The sequence below is a fragment of the Pristiophorus japonicus genome, chromosome 1 (assembly GCF_044704955.1).
Source record: "Pristiophorus japonicus isolate sPriJap1 chromosome 1, sPriJap1.hap1, whole genome shotgun sequence".
NCBI lineage: Eukaryota > Metazoa > Chordata > Chondrichthyes > Pristiophoridae > Pristiophorus > Pristiophorus japonicus.
Genome location: NC_091977.1, coordinates 355112091 through 355127060, shown reverse-complemented (window position 1 = coordinate 355127060; position 14970 = coordinate 355112091). Strand labels below are relative to the sequence as shown.

Genomic DNA, 14970 nt, shown 5'->3' with positions numbered 1-14970 from the left:
TATCCACGTCAATACATTACCCCCAATACCATGTGCCTTAATTTTGCACACTAATATCTTGCGTGGGACCTTGTCAAAAGCCTTTTGAAAATCCAAATACCCCACATCTACTGGTTCTCCCTTATCCACTCTACTAGTTACATCCTCAAAAAATTCTAGAAGATTTGTCAAACATGATTTCCCTTTCATAAATCCATGCTGACTTGGACCGATCCTGTCACTGCTTTCCAAATGTAATGCTATTACATCTTTAATAACTGATTCCAGCATTTTCCCCACTACTGATGTCAGGCTAGCCGGTCTATAATTCCCTGTTTTCTCTCTCCCTCCTTTTTTAAAAAGTGGGGTTACATTAGCTACCCTCCAATCCATAGGAACTGATCCAGAGTCCATGGAATGTTGCATCTATTATTTCTAGGGCCACTTCCTTAAGTACTCTGGGATGCAGACTATCAGGTCCTGGGGATTTATCAGCCTTCAATCCCATCAATTTCCGTAACACAATTTCCTGACCAATAATGATTTCCTTCAGTTCCTCCTTCTCGCTAGACCCTCGGTCCCCTAGTATTTTCGGGAGGTTATTTGTGTCTTTCTTAGTGAAGACAGAACCAAAGTATTTGTTCAATTGGTCTGCCATTTCCTTGTTCCCCATTATGAATTCACCTGATTCTGACTGCAAGGGACCTACATTAGTCTTCACTAATCTTTTTCTCTTCACATATCTATCGAAGCTTTTGCAGTCAGTTTTTATGTTCCCTGCAAGCTTATTCTCATACTCTTATTTTCCTCCTCCTAATTAAACCCTTTGTCCTCCTCTGCTGAATTCTAAATTTCTCCCAGTCCTCAGGTTTGCTGCTTTTTCTGGCCAATTTATATGCGCAAAAAGGTCTAATATTATTACCTTGCAAATTACCAATAATGTTTTCCTCCTTCATTAAAGTAGCATTGTAAATAATAATTACATAAAATTAAAAAATTCAGAATATTAAAAATGGTTCTTTTGGGCATTTTGCATTATGCTGGTTTATCACCACACCCCTACAAAATTGAAAATCGACTTGTCAAAAAAAGCAATAGAGATTTTTTTCAAAAACGCAAGTGCTCTACGAGTCAAAAAAAGCAATAGAGATTTTTTTCAAAAACGCAAGTGCTCTACGAATAAAATCATCACAGAATCACAGAATGGTTACAGCACAGAAAGAGGCCATTCAGCCCATCGAGCCCATGCCAGCTCTCCGCAAGAGCACCTCAGCTAGTCCCATTCTTTTCCTCTGGCCCTTCAAAAACATTTCTTCCAGGTACTTACCCAACTCCCTTTTGAAAGCCGAGATTGAGTCTGCCTCCACGACCCTTTCAGGCAGTGCATTACAGACCCTAACCGCTCGCTGTGTAAAAAAGTTTTTTCTTACGTCGCCTTTGGTTCTTTTGTCAATCACCTTTAATCTGTCTTCTGGTTCTCGACCCTTCTGTCAATGGGAACAGTTTCTCTCTATCTACTCTCTCCAGACCCCTCATGATTTTGAACACCTCTATTAAATCTTCTCTGAATCTCCTCTACTCTAAGGAGAACCCCAGCTTCTCCAGTCTATCCATGTAACTGAAGTCCCTCATCTGCGGAATCATTCTTGTAAATCTTTTCTGCATCTTCTCGAAGGCTTTCACATCCTTCCTACAGTGCGGTGCCCAGAATTAGACGCAATACTCCAGTTGAGGCCGAACCAGTGTCTTATACAGGTTCATCATAATTTCCACGCTTTTGTGCTCTATACCTCTATTCATGAAACCCAGGATCCTGTAAGCTATTTTAACTGCTTTCTCAACCTGCTCTGCCACAATTTGTGCACATATACCCTTAGGTCTCTCTGTTCATGCATCCCCTTTAGGAGTGTACCCTTTAGTTTATATTTCCGCTCCTCATTCTTTCTACCAAAATGTATCACTTCACACTTTCCTGCGTTAAATTTCATCCGCCACGTGTCCACCCATTTCACCAGCCTGTCAATGTCCTCTTGAAGTCCATCACTATCCTCCTCACTGTTCACTATACTTCCAAGTTTTGTGTCATCTGCAAATTTTGAAATTGTGCCCTGTACACCCACATCCAAGTCATTAATATATATATCAAGAAAAGCAGTGGTCCTAGTACTGACGCCTGGGGAACATCACTGTATACCATCCTCCAGTCCGAAAAATAACTGTTCACCACTACTCTGTTTCCTGTCACTTAGCCAATTGCGTATCCATGCTGCCACTGTCCTTTTTATTTCATGTGCTTCAACTTTGCTGGCAAGCCTATTATGCGGCACTTCGTCGAACGCCTTTTGGAAATCCATGTACACTATGTCAACTGCATTGCCCTCATCAATCCTCTCTGTTACCTCATCAAAAAACTTGATCAAGTTGGTTAAACACGATTTGCCTTTAACAAATCTGTGTTGGCTTTCCTTAATTAGATCAATTAGACTGATAATTTTAGCCCTGATTATCGTTTCTAAAAGCTTCCGCACTATCAAGATTAAACTGACTGACCTGTAGTTGCTGGATTTATCTTTACATCCTTTTTTGAACAAGGGTGTAGCATTTGCAATTCTCCAGTCCTCTGGCACCACCCCCGTTTCCAAGGATCTGCACCGCCACGATTTCGTCCTTCACTTCTCTCAGCATCCTAGGATCCCATCCAGTCCTGGTGACTTATTTACTTTGAAGTCCAGCCGGCTTTTCTAGTACCTCGTCTTTATCAATTCTTATGTTAGCTACCATTCAATTATAATACCCTCTCTTTGCCCCATTATTTTCTTTTTCACTTCTCCTCTGAACTTTCTACATTTAGCCTGATTCACCACTGAAGGAAAATGTTAATTCAATCTCTACATTAGCCATATTTAGTCAGTAGTACAGAAAATGCTAAAATCTATCATCAGCAACATGGTAACAGGGCACTTGGAAAATCACAGTATGTATTTATGGAAGTGAAATCATGTTTGACAAATCTATTAACGTTTTTTGAGGTTGTGACTGGTACCGTAGGTAAGGGGGAACCACTATATGTTGTGTATTTGGAGTTTCAAAGAGCCACGAAAGAGGTTATTACACAAAATTAGGGCTCATGGGATTGGGGGTAATAGATTAGCATGGATTGAGGATTGGTTAACAGACAGAAAACGGGTCATTTTTGTGTTTATAGGCTGTAATTAGTGGAGTACTGCAAGGGTCAGTGCTTGGGCCCCAGTTATTTACAATTTATATCAATGACTGAAATGAGGGGACAGAGTTTGCTGAAGATACAAAGTTAGATGGGAAAGTAAACTATGAGGAGGATGCAAAGAGGCTGCAAACTGAGTGGACAAGAATATGGCAGATGGGATAAAATATGGAGCAATGTGAAGTTATCCATTTTGGTCGGAAAAATAGAAAAGCAGAATATTTCTCAAATGGTGAGAGATTGGGAAAGGTTAGTATTCAGAGGAACCTGGATATCTTTGTACACGAATCACAGAAAATTGACATGCAGTTACAGCAATTAATTAGGAAAGTAAATAGTATGATACTCTTGTATTCTAATTCCTTTGTAATAAAGACTAACAAAGTCTTACTACAATTGTATAGGGTCTTGGTGAGACCACACCTGGAGTACTGTGTATAGGTTTGGTCTCCTTACCTACGAAAGGATATACTTGCCTTAGAGAGGTTTACCAGACTGATCCCTGGGATGGAGAGATTGTCCTTGCAGGAGAGATTGAGTGGAATCGGCCTACATTCCCTCGAGTTAAAAGAATGCGAGGTGACCTCATTGAAACATGTAATATTCTGAGGGGAATTGACAGGGTAGTTGCTGAAAGGTTGCTTCCCCTGGCTGGACGGTCTAGAACTAGGGGTCATAGTCTCAGAATAAAGGGTCAGCCAATTAGGACAGATGAGGAGAAATTTCTTCACTCAAAGGGTTTGGAATTCTCTGCCCCAGTCTGTGAAGACTGTCGTTGAGTATATTTATGAGAGATTGGTAGATTTTTGGATAGTATGGGAATCAAGGGATATGGAGATAGGGCGGGAAAGTGGAGTTGAGGTAGAGATCAGCCATGATCTTACTGAACGGTAGAGCAGACTCAAAGGGCCAAATGGCCCACTCCTATTTCTTATGTTCTTATTTGGGCTTTCTAGCTTTTGTTCTGCAAACCACCCCATTTCCCCACCCCCCAGTATTTTTAGTAATTCCCCATATTCAGGATTTCTTCAGTCTATTCTTTTGTTTAAAAACTCAAAATGGCACACGGTTGGATTAAGAAAAGCTTCACTCACACAGGATTGGTGCATTTATTTTGTAGCGATTTAGTGACTGGAAGCAGCTGCCATGCAATTTCTGCAGAAAACGACCATGAGATTTATATTAATAAAAATTAGTTTTTTTTTAAAATCATCCTTTTGGTCCGAGAGCATTTTACAACTTTTTCGGTCATTATTGGTGTTTTACTAACACCAATGTCAACACTTTGCATTTATTGAGGTTTTATTGGTTAATGGCAAAAACTGAGGGACCTCAGAGATTTTTCATAAGTCAATCAAGTGATTTAAAAAAATGTTACACTAAATTACTTTGAAGTAACACAGTTGAGAGCTTGCCTTCGCTTTTTAAAAATGAATGTTGAGAAAACAATCACCTGGATCTTTATTCAGTACTATTGAAAACCACAGATTTCTGGGACAACGTCCAGTGGTATGCATTGCTGGGTGGATAGAGAAGGGGACTGTACGATATTGGCTAGGTTACTTTGGTTGCTTCACCACAGTAATGAGACTTAGGGGCCGAAATTGCCCCTCCCGATAAGGCCTCTGAAAATGGCGGCCACGGGGCACGCAGTATGGCCAGCAACTCTCCGCGGAGGGGGCCGCCATTTTGTAAAGTGCCCTTCATGAGTTTTGGAGCGGTGCCCGGGACCACTCTGCGCGTTTTCCCACCGTGGCGTGCACACGCTAACCCTTTGCTGAATGGTGGGAACCCTCTCGCCAAATAGCTCCCTCCTTTCCCAATACTGCCCCGTAGGAGCGGTCCCGCGACAGCTTTTTGTGTCGGTGCACTCTGTGTGGCATGGCGGCCCGGCAGCCCTTAAAGGGGAGGGCGGACTGCCATGGCCGCCATAATGCCCCCGGGTTCGACCGGAACAGGCCACCTGGTACCACCTCGAGTGCCAGGCCGCTGGTATAGCCGAAAGCCTCCCAGTGGACCCAACTTAAAAGTATGCAGAGCTCGCAGCGGCCCTCCCCTTTAACTGAAGGGAGAGACAATGTGACGTGTCAGCGCGGCGCTGATAACTGGTTGGGGCGGCCGACCCACTGCAAGGGTACTTCTGCCCCTCAGCCGCCACGACATCCGCCCCAACCCCTAAAAAACTTTCAAGTGCCGAGTATCGACGGAACTTTAAAAAATGGAGGTTGCGTCCCGTTTCGGGCAGTGAGCAATTTCGGCCCCTTGCTGTTTACCTCCAACAGTTTTTGCCTTCAAATACAGTACTTTAATTTTTAACATAAACATCAGTACTGAAGTTTATATATTAACTGCCAGAACATTGTGTGCAAGTCAAATTCTAGAAAGACAAATAGGTTTTCTTTAAACCAATGAAGCTATTGCGATAATTCCACAAAGCTCTCTTCCTTGCAGGCATGAGAAAGAAAAGGTATGTTTAAGAAAAGAGCAAGTGGATATCAAACCGATTAAGTATTATCCTGCAACAGTCTCAATTGGTTCATTTTCTAGTCCTATGGAAAGCAACTGTTTAATCAAAGAAATCTGGAGACAATCAAAAGGTGCTCAGCTAAACCTATTGCTTTATGGATTAGTGAAGTAGAAAGTATCGCATAGAGACTGCACCACTACATGAGTTATATATTTCCCAGTTTGCAAGTCCGTAATAAAAACTATTGAGGTAGAAGTAGTATTGCAATGCAAGAAGGTGGGAGGTAGAAAAACGGCAACCACAAAAACCTCAAAAAGCCTATATAGTTTTGTGGTCACGATGTTCTTCATTTATATCAAAGACAGCATCCTGCAATGGTTGAAAATAGCTACAGCATTAGCTTCACTGTGCATTCCACTTCCTTTTCAGATAGGGTTCCTGCAAAAGTGTGGACTAACCCAATTTTTCCCGAGGGAAGGGGAGAAAAGAAAAAAAAGGGGGAGGCAAAAATCCTTTGCATATGAAGTTTTTGGGAGGGAGAACAGACGCCTTGACTCGACCAAACCCCAATTACTGGAAGCTAGTAGCTGATTTTGTTAAGTTCCCAGCATCAGATAAGAGGATTATCAGATTCATTAAAATTGACTTGAAGGGAGTCAATACTGTGTGTGATTTTTGCATATTTGCACTCAGTGAATTAATGTTTTTTAAAGAATGTAACGTGTCTTCTTGGGAAAAGTGGAGCTGCTGATCATGCAATGAAGAACCTCGCCCAAAATAAACTAGTGACAGCTGGCCAGTTTCACTATTTGCTGGCATAGCAACATGTTGGACTAGAGTGCCAGAACACAGGTTTATCCACAATTTCCCACATGGCGAGTTAGCGATCTCAGTTGGGTTGTCTGGGGAAAGGTGTCTTAGGGGGGGATGTGCCTCACCTCCACGAGAGAATAATTCAAGGAACAAAGTTAACCAAGCACACAACAATTAATTCCAGAGCAACATCAAGGCAGCACAACATCAGCAGCTGGTCAATTGCCCAACCCTTGCTCAGGGAATTTATACTGGTTATCAATTTAGCGTTTTTTACCAGATTAGTGTACTGATCTGACTCTTTTGTTAACAAAGCCCTACAATTATCAATTGGCTTTTAAACCACAGCAGGAAGCTCCTTGTTCTTTGAAAAATTGCTTTATCACTGGTGACAAGAGTAAAAGAGAGAAAATTAAGATTTGGAGGCACCTGAAGGTCACATACCAAAATCCTACCTTAAAATACCATGCCTCCAGATGAACACTTATGTTAACGAGAGCAATTGGGAACTCAACACACAAGATATTCAATCATAATCAAAAAGACTTGCATTTATATAGCACCTTTCATGACCTCAGGACGTCCCAAAGCGTTTTATAGCCAATGAAGTACTTATGAAGTGTAGTCAGTTATAATGTAGGAAACACAGCAGCCAATTTGAGCACAAGCTCCCACAAACAGCAATGTCATAATGACCAGATAATCTATTCTAGGTGTTGATTGAGGAATAAATATTGGCCAGGGCACCGGGGATAACACCCCTGCTCTTCTTCAAAATAGTGCCATGGGATCTTTTCTGTTCCGAGAGCACAGATGGGGCCTCGGTTTAATGTCTCATCCGAAAAATGGCACCACCAGCAGTGAAGCAATTCCTCAATACTGCACTGGAGAGTCAGCCTAGATGGTTTTGGCGTCAAGTTTCTGGGGTGGGACTTGAACTTATAGTATCCAGAAACTGCTCTCAACATCCTCTCCCCAAGTTAACATTTTAATTCTCAGCATTTCTCATAATTGTTGGAATTAACATCCAAATAAAATATTTGAATCGAACTGTGTATGTATCACTATCAGAAAGGAAGTCATTGCACAGTAAAATACTGAATGCTTTACAACAAGGTGAGTTCTTGATTTTCAAGAACTATGTTCTCACAAGGAAAGACAAAAATGGTGGCCTCTTTGGGTGCGTACGATGTGCGCACGAAGCGCATGTGCCGAAACCCGGAACTTACGATCCGTCAACAGATTGCGCGCCTCCCCGGGAGAAGGGCCTTTACGGGCAGAGTTGGGCTTTAAGGCGGCCTTAAGAGTTTTAAAAGATAGAAAAAATAAATGTTATTATATATATTTTAAATAAAACATTGCATTTAATTTAATTTCTATTATTTTTTTTTTAAAGTGAAGTGTTCTTTTTATTTATGTACGTATTTTCTTTGTTTAGAGGGGTATTCTCATTGATAGTACAGGTACAACCTCCCAAATCCGACAACCTCGGGTCCGAGGTCGTGCCGTTTTTCATGTTTGTCTGGATTTCGGAACATGTTTCTGATCTCTGAAGTCCGGAAAGGCCTGAGCCCAGGTTCGGGTATTTCTGGATTTCGGAATGCCAGAAGCACGTCCCGAATCCAGAAATGCCTGGGCCCAGGTTGTGATATTTCCGGTTTTTGGTCATCATTTTGTCATTCTCTTCGCAGGCCTTGTCGTCCTCGCTTCTTCGTAACGCAAGGTAAGTCTCCCTCTCTTGTTTTTGCAACGCAGTAACTGTACTTAGTGAGCTTCCCAGCCTGTATCTTTTGCTACCATCTTCAAATTTGAAATGGAATGTACAGTACTCAAAGCATGAAATATAATAAAGATTTTTATTTGTAAAACAATGAAGTTATGAAATATAAAACAGTAAATTAAGGCTTTTTTTTGTTAAACAGAGTAAAAAATAAACAGGTAGAGTTACAATTGGCTGGAGGTTGTGCTTGAGGTAGAGGGCTCAGCTATGATGTGTGGGGCTGATGATGGGCCAGCAATAGGATTATCAAATGTGGAAATTACTGGTGTAGTTCCTCGCTGTAGGCCTTGGGCCTTCTGATGCGACATCTTTGGAAAGATATTTAATATTGTTATTTGTTTAAATAATTTAGGCTTTTCTTTCACTAATCTTTCCCGAATTCTGTAGATCTGCAGTATTTCTTCTTCACTTATGAAGCTTCGTTGCTCTATGGCGTGAATTAATTCTCGGCAAAGATGGATTGCTTTGTCAATGGGCACTTTTTCAACTTGATCACAAGCATCATCATCATCCTCACTGCTTTCTTTCATTCTTTTCTTCTGGATGCAAAACCCTCTGCATGATTTCTTCATCTGTCACTGCATGCACAATGGGAGCATCGTTGTCTATGTCCATGACTTCTGACACATCGTCCTCATTCAATTCCTGCGTAGCTTCGCAAGTCAGCCCTCTTGCATAATCTAAAAGTTGAGCAATCATTGCTTTCTCCCTGGACACACGAAAGCCTTGAAAGTCCCAAGGAGCATCATCAGCATCATCGTCAGCAAACATAGCTGATGTAATGCCAAGCATTGCCCATGGTGTCTGCAGCTACCAAGTTCCATGCACCTGCAGCTGCCCATATGGCGTCCTTGATAGAGAAACCTTTTGAGATCGCTTTTATTCCCAGGCCTGTGTTCACAGCATTAAGCAAACATCTCAAACTCGTTTTTGTAGAGACACTTCATCGATTTCAAAATCCCTTGGTCCATTGGCTGTATCAGTAATATAACATTTGGAGGTAAGTAGATTCCATGGACATTATCCTTCACCAAAAGCTCAGCATCAGGATGTGCTGAGCAATTGTCTAGCAGTAAGTATATTTTGTAGTTTTCCTCAAGGCCAGCTTCCGTGCAATGAGCACGTGCCTGAGGGACAAAATTCTTCTCAAACCAGTTCAGAAAGATTACCCTGGTTACCCATGCTTTCTTATTAGCCTAATAATGCACTGGCAATACTCTCAAACCCTTGAAACATCTTGGACGCTGGCTTCTCCCAGTGACCAGAAGCTTACACTGGTGTCCCAGCTGCATTTGCAGCAGCACGCACAGTCAACCTACCAGTGGCGTCTTTTACACCTGCTGTCTTCGTTTCTTCTGCTGCTGCTAATGTCATTCGCGGTACTTAGTGCCAAAATAGTGCTATCAGCATTGTACATTTACTCAGGTGAAAGGTTTTCATCAGCGGTTAGTTTGATGAATTCATCAATATAATTTTCAGCTGCCTCATGATCTGCTGATGCTTTCTCACCACGTACGTTCAGTTGCCTGATGCCATGACGCCTTTTAAATTTGGCTAGCCAACCAGAAGAGCACTCGCATGGAGTTTCAATCCCTAGTTGGAGTATTTTAGCTTGTTGCACCATCATTGGGCCAGACAAAGGAACCTTTTCACTTCGCCTCTGTCGCTACCATTCCATCAGTGCTCGATCCACATCATCACATTTCGGCTTATGCATACTTTTTCTCTCACTCATTTCCTTATGAACATCACTTTCCGCATAAAACTTCATGAGCTGTTCTTTCTGTTTTCTAATATCATAGATGTTGGAGAGTCCAACACCATACTCCTCACTCAATCTTCTCACTGAAGCACCTCTATCGAATCTCTGGAGTAACTCAACTTTCTTGGCAATTGAAAGTGAACTATGCTTCCTCTTTCCTTTATCTGAACCCATGGGGGTATCTGTTGGCCTTTTTGACGTTTGCAATGACACAACACAAATTCACAATCTTTACCTGTGCAGATCTTTAAATGGGGGAAAACACCACAGCGATGGAGTCAGGTTGGGTGGGGTCTGATCATGGGGTGTAGGTGGGTCAGGTGGGGTCTCAGCATGGGGTGTAGGTGGGTCAGCTGGGGTAGCCCTATGTTTAATGCTACTAATTTTTTTTTTAAATGCTGAATTTAAAAGTGCATGTACAGTACAGATGCAGGTAGTATTTTTTATTACAGGTACAAGTGTGCAAACTTAAAATTGCAATCTGGTCGGGTGAGGTCGGGTCAGCTCCGCTCGGAGTCATGGGGCGTGGTGATCCGATCGCGCAGTTGCTGCAGTGTGCCCTGCAGAGTTTGATTCTGGCCGGGGACTTGCGCGCGGGAGCTTGGTTGGTTCTGGCCGAAGGGAGTGTGCTGTGCAGAGTTGGTTTTGGCCGAAGGGACTTGTGCGCTGTGCAGAGTTTGATTCTGGCCGAAGGGACTTGTGTGCAGTACAGAGTTGGTGCGGACCCAAGAGCAGCGGTGCGGTGACTGTGAAGACCTGGCCTGGAACAGGTAGGATTGATGTTTTTATTCTTGCAATTTTTGTCACTGTACAGTAGTTGGATTTCATTTTTTGAATTTTCACTGGGCCCAGCTGGCGACGATAACGGTTTGGCAGGGTGTCCGAATTCCGGAACATTTTGCAGATTCTGGACGACCCTGTCACGGATCGTCCCAGAGTCCGGAACACCGGATTTTGGACGCTGCACCTGTAACTGGAGCTCAGAGCTCCCATTACTATGAATAAGAATGCTACATTGTGATTGGTGGCTCACGTGATTCCAAGAAGCGCTTACGCTCCTGGGATGCGTGGTCCTCTGTGCTGGGCTGCGCAGCTAGGCCTGGGACCCGAAATCTACTTTGGAGCGGGACCACTAGGTACTTTCGGATCTTTTTTTGTGGTCGGAGGCATCCGCCCATGAGAAGCCCCCAACTGCAATTTTTTGGCCCAAAATGGATCAAAGGCATTTCTGATTCCAGGATAGAGATACAATCAGTAGCGGGAAATTTTTTTAAAAAAATTTTAAGAGTCTTTGCCCAATTCCAAGCAGCCAGCTACAGAAGAGAAATTGAAGTAGACCAGAGTGTGTCCACTCTTTAGTCTCAGTGTAGGTTCATGGCACAAGAGACCCCAAGGCAAATCAAGGGGAGAGTTTCAAAAATCTTTACATTTAGAAATTATGTAAAATATTTTTAATTTAGAAATTATATAAAATATTTTTTAGGTACATTGTCAGGCTTTACAGTCCATGTGAGACAGCTATTATTGTGCTAAGTTGGGTATTGGATGCATCAGAGGGCATTGGACTACAAGTCAGAACAATTTGGTGCCAATTCTGTATTATGTTGCCCATGGAATCCAGGGCAAAGTGGCAAGTTGGATCCAAAATTGGCTCAAAAAGCAGGAGAGCAGAGGTTAATGGTTGATGGGTGTTTTTGTGACTGGAAGGCTGTTTCCAGTGCAGTTACCAGGGCTCAGTACTAGGTCCCTTGCTTTTTGTGGTATACATCAATGATCTAGACTTGAATATAGGGGGTATGATTAAGAAGTTTGCAGATGATATTAAAATCAGCTGTGTGGCTGATAATGAAGAAGAAAGCTGTGGTCTGCAGGAAGATACCAATCAACTGGTCAGGTGGGCAGAACAGTGGCAAATGGAATTTAATTCGGAGAAGTGTGAGGTAATGCATTTGGGGAGGGCTAACAAAGAAAGGAATACACATTAAATGGTAGGACATTAAGTGTAGAGGAACAAAGGGACCTTGGAGTGCAGGTCCACACATCCCTGAAGGTAGCAGGCCAGGTAGATAAGGTGGATAAGAAGGCATACGGAATGCTTGCCTTTATTAGCTGAGGCAGAGAAGGCAAGAGCAGGGAGGTTATGCTTGAACTGTATAAAACAGTCGATAGGCCACAGTTGGATACTACGTGTAGTTCTGGTCACCGCATTACAGGAAAGATGTGATTGCACTGGAGAGGGTAGAGAGGAGATTTGTGAGGATGTTGCGGGGAGTGGAGAATTTTAGCTACGAGGACAGATTGGATAGGCTGGGTTTGTTTTCCTTGGAACAGAGAAGGCCGAGAGGAGACCTCATTGATGTGTATAAAATTATGAGGGGCCGAGATATAGTGGATAGAAAGGGTCTATTTCCGTTAGCAGAGGGATCAATAACCAGGGGGCATAAATTTAAAGTAATTAGTAGAAGGTTTAGAGGGGGCTTGAGGGGAAATTTCTTTACCCAGAGGGTTGTGGGTAAATGTCGATGGTTCTTTGTTGTACAGTTTTGGTCACCCAGCCTCAAAAAAGAATGAAGATGCATTATGAAGAGTTCAGAGAAACGTGACCTGGATTAATTCCATGCCTTAGGATACTAAGTTATGAAAAAAGCTCAAGCAGTTCAATTTATTTTCATTTATATAGTATCTTTCATGTCCTCAGGATGGCTCAAAGTGTTTCACAGCCAATCAGTTACTTTCGAAGTGGAGTCAGTGTTATGTAGACAACGTAGCAGCCAATTTTTCCCACACGATCCCACATAGAAACATAGAAAATGTTACAGGAGTAGGCCATTCGGCCCTTCTAGCCTGCACCGCCATTCAATGAGTTCATGGCTGAACATGCAACTTCAGTACCCCATTCCTGCTTTCTTGCCATACCCCTTGATCCCCCTAGTAGTAAGGACTACATCTATCTAACTCCTTTTTGAATATATTGAGTGAATTAGCCTCAACAACTTTCTGTGGTAGAGAATTCCACAGGTTCACCACTCTCTGGGTGAAGACGTTTCTCCTCATCTCGGTCCTAAATGGCTTACCCCTTATCCTTAGACTGTGACCCCTGGTTCTGGACTTCCCCAACATTGGGAACATTCTTCCTGCATCTAACCTGTCTAAACCCTTCAGAATTTTAAACGTTTCTATGAGGTCCCCTCTCATTCTTCTGAACTCCAGTGAATACAAGCCCAGTTGATCCAGTCTTTCTTGATAGGTCAGTCCCGCCATCCCGGAAATCAGTCTGGTGAACCTTCGCTGCACTCCCTCAATAGCAAGAATGTTCTTCCTCAGGTTAGGAGACCAAAACTGTACACAATACTCCAGGTGTGGCCTCACCAAGGCCCTGCACAACTGTAGCAACACCTCCCTGCCCCTGTACTCAAATCCCCTCGCTATGAAGGCCCACATGCCATTTGCTTTCTTAACCGCCTGCTGTACCTGCATGCCAACCTTCAATGACTGATGTACCATGACACCCAGGTCTCGTTGCACCTCCCTTTTCCTAATCTGTCACCATTCAGATAATAGTCTGTCTCTCTGTTTTTACCACCAAAGTGGATAACCTCACATTTATCCACATTATACTTCATCTGCCATGCATTTGCCCACTCACCTAACCTATCCAAGTCACTCTGCAGCCTAATAGCATCCTCCTCGCAGCTCACACTGCCACCCAACTTAGTGTCATCCGCAAATTTGGAGATACTACATTTAATCCCCTCGTCTAAATCATTAATGTACAGTGTAAACAGCTGGGGCTCCAGCACAGAACCTTGCGGTACCCCATTAGTCACTGCCTGCCATTCTGAAAAATCGCCATTTACTCCGACTCTTTACTTCCTGTCTGACAACCAGTTCTCAATCCATGTCAGCACACTACCCCCAATCCCATATGCTTTAACTTTGCACATTAATCTCTTGTGTGGGACCTTGTCGAAATCCTTCTGAAAGTCCAAATACACCACATCAACTGGTTCTCCCTTGTCCACTCTACTGGAAACATCCTCAAAAAATTCCAGAAGATTTGTCAAGCATGATTTCCCTTTCACAAATCCATGCTGACTTGGACCTATCATGTCACCTCTTTCCAAATGCGCTGCTATGACATCCTTAACAATTGATTCCATCATTTTACCCACTACCGATGTCAGGCTGACCGGTCTATAATTCCCTGTTTTCTCTCTCCCTCCTTTTTTAAAAAGTGGGGTTACATTGGCTACCCTCCACTCAATAGGAACTGATCCAACGTCAATGGAATGTTGGAAAATGACTGTCAATGCATCCGCTATTTCCAAGGCCACCTCCTTAAGTACTCTGGGATGCAGTCCATCAGGCTCTGGGGATTTATCGGCCTTCAATCCCATCAATTTCCCCAACACAATTTCCCGACTAATAAGGATTTCCCTCAGTTCCTCCTTCTTACTAGACCCTCTGACCCCTTTTATATCCGGAAGGTTGTTTGTGTCCTCCTTAGTGAATAACGAACCAAAGTACTTGTTCAATTGGTCCCCGTTATGACTTCCCCTGATTCTGACTGCAGAGGACCTACGTTTGTCTTTACTAACCTTTTTCTCTTTACATATCTATAGAAACTTCTGCAATCCGTCTTAATGTTCCCTGCAAGCTTCTTCTCGTACTCCATTTTCCCTGCCCTAATCAAACCCTTTGTCCTCCTCTGCCGAGTTCAAAATTTCTCCCAGTCCCCGGGTTCGCTGCTATTTCTGGCCAATTTGTATGCCACTTCCTTGGCTTTAATACTATCCCTGATTTCCCTTGATAGCCACGGTTGAGCCACCTTCCCTTTTTTATTTTTACGCCAGACAGGAATGTACAATTGTTGTAATTCATCCATGCGGTCTCTAAATGTCTGCCATTGCCCATCCACAGTTAACCCCATTCGCCAATCTATCCAA

At 42.9% G+C, this 14970-nt stretch overlaps 1 protein-coding gene across 1 annotated transcript in view; it reads right to left on the bottom strand.

Moving 5' to 3' along the window:
• The window catches only part of LOC139273647 (exostosin-1-like), a 246591-nt gene that overhangs the window by 166607 nt on the left and 65014 nt on the right, over positions 1 to 14970 (bottom strand). The gene's annotated exons all lie outside the window — the stretch shown is intronic.